The sequence below is a fragment of the Mobula hypostoma genome, chromosome 8 (assembly GCF_963921235.1).
Source record: "Mobula hypostoma chromosome 8, sMobHyp1.1, whole genome shotgun sequence".
Classification (NCBI taxonomy): Eukaryota; Metazoa; Chordata; class Chondrichthyes; order Myliobatiformes; family Myliobatidae; genus Mobula; species Mobula hypostoma.
The window spans coordinates 33,147,662-33,153,820 of NC_086104.1; positions in this window are offsets into that span (position 1 = coordinate 33,147,662).

Sequence of the window (6,159 nt, forward strand, 5' to 3'; positions counted from 1 at the left end):
GTCTTTGGTCACATACCGAATCTCATCAAACTCAAAACAGAGTATAGCTGGTGGTGTGCCTTCCTCATGACTGCATCAACCTGTCAGGCCCAGGATAAGCCCTCTGAAATGTTGATGCCCATGAATTTGACTATAATCAAGCACTTCAGATACTGCATGAAGCCATCAGCAAACAAGAAGCAATCCAATGACTACCTTGCAGTAGCACTTACATCCAGAGAGGCTGGTAATGAAACATATCAACACCTGTCTGAGAAGCATCTTGGATCTGCTTCAACTTACGTACTAGCACAACAGGTCCACAGCACATGCCATTTTATTGGCCCTTCACTCAGCCCTGGAGTATCTGGACAGCAAAAAGCTCTTTATCGACTATAGCTTGGTATGCAATACTATCATCCCCTCAAAACTACTCAATAAGCTTCAAGAACTTGGCCTCACGACCTCTTTATGCAAGTGGATCCTTGATTTCCCCACTTGTAGGCTCCAGCCACTTTGGATTGGCAACAACATCTGCTCCACTATCTCCTTCAGCACAGGGGCACGGCAAAGCTGTGTGCTTACCCCCTTTCTCTACTCTTTACACTTCTGACTGTGTGGCTAAGCACAGCTCCAATACCATATTTAAATTTGATGATGACACCGCTGTCATACAATGAATCTAAAGTGGTAACAAATCAGCATATAGGAGGGAGATTGAATTTCTGTCTGAGTGGTGCCATAACAACAACCTCTTCCTCAATGTCAGCAAGACCAAGGAACTGATCGTTGACCTCAGGAGGAGGAAACCGAAGGTCCATGAGTTAGTCTTCCTTGAGGATCAGATGTGGAGATGGTCAGCAACTTTAAATTCCTCAGTGTATCATTTCAGGGGACCTTCCAGGGCCCAGTACATGTGCAATTACAAAGAAAATACAGCAGCACCTCTTCTTCCTTAGGAGTTTGCAAAGATTTGGCAAGATAGAACATAGAACATAGAATAGTACAGCACAATACAGGCCCTTCGGCCCACAATGTTGTGCCAACCCTCAAACCCTGCTTCCCATATAAGCCCCCACCTTAGATTCCTCCATATACCTGTCTAGTAGTCTCTTAAACTTCACTAGTGTATCTGCCTCCACCACTGACTCAGGCAGTGCATTCCACGCACCAACCACTCTCTGAGTAAAAAACCTTCCTCTAATATCCCCCTTGAACTTCCCACCCCTTACCTTAAAGACATGTCCTCTTGTATTGAGTAGTGGTGCCCTGGGGAAGAGGCGCTGGCTATCCACTCTATCTATTCCTCTTATTATCTTGTACACCTCTATCATGTCTCCTCTCATCCTCCTTCTCTCCAAAGAGTAAAGCCCTAGCTCCCTTAATCTGTGATCATAATGCATACTTTCTAAACCAGGCAGCATCCTGGTAAATCTCCTCTGTACCCTTTCCAATGCTTCCACATCCTTCCTAGAGTGAGGTGACCAGAACTGGACACAATACTCCAAGTGTGGCCTAACCAGAGTTTTATAGAGCTGCATCATTACATCGCGACTCTTAAACTCTATCCCTCGACTTATGAAAGCTAACACCCCATAAGCTTTCTTAACTACCCTATCCACCTGTGAGGCAACTTTCAGGGATCTGTGGAAACGTACCCCGAGATCCTTCTGCTCCTCCACACTACCAAGTATCCTGCCATTTACTTTTGTACTCTGCCTTGGAGTTTGTCCTTCCAAAGTGTACCACCTCACACTTCTCCGGGTTGAACTCCATCTGCCACTTCTCAGCCCACTTCTGCATCCTATCAATGTCTCTCTGCAATCTCTGACAATCCTCTACACTATCTACAACACCACTAACCTTTGTGTCGTCTGCAAACTTGCCAACCCACCCTTCTACCCCCACATCCAGGTCGTTAATAAAAATCACGAAAAGTAGAGGTCCCAGAACAGATCCTTGTGGGACACCACTAGTCACAATCCTCCAATATGAATGTACTCCCTCCACCACCACCCTGTGCCTTCTGCAGGCAAGCCAATTCTGAATCCACCTGGCCAAACTTCCCTGGATCCCATGCCTTCTAACTTTCTGAATAAGCCTACCGTGTGGAACCTTGTCAAATGCCTTACTAAAATCCATATAGATCACATCCACTGCACTACCCTCATCTATATGCCTGGTCACCTCCTCAAAGAACTGTATCAGGCTTGTTAGACACGATCTGCCCTTCACAAAGCCATGCTGACTGTCCCTGATCAGACCATGATTCTCTAAATGCCTATAGATCCTATCTCTAAGAATCTTTTCCAACAGCTTTCCCACCACAGATGTAAGGCTCACTGGTCTATAATTACCCGGACTATCCCTACTACCTTTTTTGAACAAGGGAACAACATTCGCTTCCCTCCAATCCTCCGGTACCATTCCCGTGGACAACGAGGACATAAAGATCCTAGCCAGAGGCTCAGCAATCTCTTCTCTCGCCTCGTGGAGCAGCCTGGGGAATATTCCGTCAGGCCCCAGGGACTTATCTGTCCTAATATATTTTAACAACTCCAACACCTCCTCTCCCTTAATATCAGCATGCTCCAGAACATCAACCTCACTCATATTGTCCTCACCATCATCAAGTTCCCTCTCATTGGTGAATACCGAAGAGAAGTATTCATTGAGGACCTCACTCACTTCCACAGCCTCCAGGCACATCTTCCCACCTTTATCTCTAATTGGTCCTACCTTCACTCCTGTCATCCTTTTTTTCTTCACATAATTGAAGAATGCCTTGGGGTTTTCCTTTACCCTACTCGCCAAGGCCTTCTCATGCCCCCTTCTTGCTCTTCTCAGCCCCTTCTTAAGCTCCTTTCTTGCTTCCCTATATTCCTCCATAGACCCATCTGATCCTTGCTTCCTAAACCTCATGTATGCTGCCTTCTTCCTCCTGACTAGATTTTCCACCTGACTTGTCACCCATGGTTCCCTCACCCTACCATTCTTTATCTTCCTCACCGGGACAAATTTATCCCTTACATCCCGCAAGAGATCTCTAAACATTGACCACATGTCCATAGTACATTTCCCTGCAAAAACATCATCCCAATTCACACCCGAAAGTTCTAGCCTTATAGCCTCATAATTTGCCTTTCCCCAATTAAAAATTTTCCTGTCCTCTTTGATTCTATCCTTTTCAATGATAATTATAAAGGCCAGGGAGTGGTGGTCACTGTCCCTCAGATGCTCACCCACTGAGAGATCTGTGACCTGACCCAGTTCATTACCTAGTACTAGATCTAGTATGGCATTCCCCCTGGTCAGCCTGTCCACATACTGTGACAGGAATCCATCCTGGACACACTTAACAAATTCTGCCCCATCTAAACCCTTGGAACTAATCAGGTGCCAATCAATATTAGGGAAGTTAAAGTCACCCATGATAACAACCCTGTTATTTTTGCACCTTTCCAAAATCTGCCTCCCAATCTGCTCTTCTGTATCTCTGCTGTTACCAGGGGGCCTATAGAATACCCCCAGTAGAGTAACTGTTCCCTTCCTGTTCCTGACTTCCACTCATACTGACTCAAAAGAGATAGAAAAAGATAAGATGACTCAAAAGATATCAAAAACTTTGTCAAACTTCTATAGCTGTGTGGCGGAGAGTATATCGGCTGTCTGTATCATAGCCTGGTATGGAAACATCAGTGCTCTTGAATGAAAAATCCTACAAAAGTAGTGGATACAGCCCAGGCCAACATGGGTAAAACCCTCCCCACCATTGAGCACATCTATATGTAGCGTTGCTGAAGGAAAGCAGCATTCATCACCAGACACCCCCACCATCCAGGTCATGCTCTCTGCTGCAATCAGCAGGAAGGTACAGGAGTCTCAGAACTCATGCCACCAGGATCAGGAACAGTTATTACCCCTCAACCATCAGGATCTTGAACCAGAGGGGATAACTTCACTGAACTTCACTAGCTCCATCACTGAACAACTCCCTGAACCTATGGACTTATTTTCAAGGACTCTTCATCTCATGTTCTTGATATTCATTTACTATTATTATTATTTTCTATATTTTTGTGTTTGCCCAATTTGCTGTCTTTTGCACATTGGTTGTCTGCCCTGTTGGTGTGGTCTTCTGTTGATTCTATTATGATTATTGGATTTATCAAGTATGGCTAAAAGAAAACAAATCTCAGTGTTGTATATAGTGACATATAAGGATTTCAATAATAAATTTACACTGAACTTTGAAGCTGCACACTCTTTTCCACCACTGACCCCTCAATGAGGACTAGTGTGTATTCTCATAGCCTCCTCTTCCACAAATATTTCCTTCATCTTGCTGATGTTGGGTACGAGATTGTTGTTATGACTCCACTCAGGCAGCTGATCTATCTCCCTCCTGTATGTCTAATTGTTGCCATTTGAGATTTTACCAACAACAGTGTTATTACCTAAGAATTTATAGATGGCATTCGAGCTGTGCTTAGCCATGCAATCATGACTGTTGAGTAGAGCAGTGGGCTAAGCATGCAGACTGGAGGTGTACCTGTGCTGATTGTCAGCGAGGATGATCTGCACTCGAGTATGGTCTCCCAATGAGGAAGTGAATGATCCTTTCGCACAGGGAGGAAGAGAACCCAGATTTTGAAGCTCATTTATTATTACTGATTTTAATTTTATTGATTCCACAAAAAGCTACTGATAAGATGCCTTCCAAGGTGTCCTCATTAATATTGACATTTTCCCTGTGTGCGCCTCTTTCAATCAAGCATTTGAAACCAAAAACAAGAATTGATGCTCAGTTGATGTTGAAATCTTTCTAACAAACAGTAGGTGGAGCTGCTGCTTCACTTCTTTCCTATGTTTTTATTTCTGGCCAGAAGGTGTGAGGAAGAGGAATATTGAAAGAAATCCAAACATAGAACAGAAAGATTTTGTTATTAACTCACATTAAACAAAATAGGCAAATTATAAATGGCTAAGCGTTAGAGTGAAAACTGTCATGAATACATGGAAGGATATATCATACCTTTCCTCAGTTGCTTACCATCAATTATTTATCATGCACAATTCTGTTTTATAATTAGGTCATGTGCACTGCTTTGTATGAAACAATAAAAAATAGCAATCTCTTCCTTTATCTACATGCAGAATAGTTTCCAGGTGAAACATCCACTCACTTGTAGTTACTTCTTCATGGTTTGTATTATTTGTTGCATAATTAAATGTACAATTTTGGTACTGAATATAAATGTTAAGTGGAAAAGGTAGTGAGTGATTACTTTAGGACAAAAATTAGAGGCAGGTCTAGGCTTGCTGGCTCGTCAAGCCTGTGTCACCATTTATCAAGGCTGAGGCTGATATCGCACCTCATCCATTTTCTCACAGTACCCCCTGATTCCAGCAATAACCAGGAATCAATCAACTTGTGTTTTGAATGAACTTATTGACTCAACCTCTCATCTAAAATCTTTGTCAGATTCCCTTCTAAACTCCTCCTCAGCTTAAGCCCATGTCCTCTTGATTTTGATGCCTTGACCATGTGAAAAGATTCTATCATTTATCTCCCTATCAATGTTCAAAGTTAAAGTAAATTTTATTATCTAAATATATATATGTCACCATATACAACCCTGAGATTTGTTTTCTTATAGACAAAATACAAGAGACACAATAGAATCAATGAAAGACAACACCCAACAAGACAGAAACGAGCAATGTACAAATAAAACAAACTGCAAATACAAAAAGAAAGAAAAAATAATAATAAATAAGAAATAAATAATAAGAACACAGGATGAAGAGACTCAAAACTGAGTCCATAGGTTGTGGGAATAGTTTAGTGATGGGTAAGTGAAATTATCCCTTCTGGTTAACCTTTCTGGTTCTGGTTGAGAGTTAGTAACTATTCCTGAAGCTGGAGGTGTGGGTCCTGAGGCTCCTGAACGTTCTTGCTGATAACAGCAGTGGGAAGAGAGCATGGTCTGGCTCCTGTGACAGGGCTCTGTGTAGATGTGCTCAGTGGTGGGGAGGGTTTTACCCGTGGAGAATTGGGACACGTCCACTACCTCTTGTAGGCTTTCCATACAAGAGCATTAGTGTTTTCATAGCAGGCAACCAGCCAATCTTTCTAAGACTCTCAGAATTTTATATAACTATCTAGTCACCTTCAAC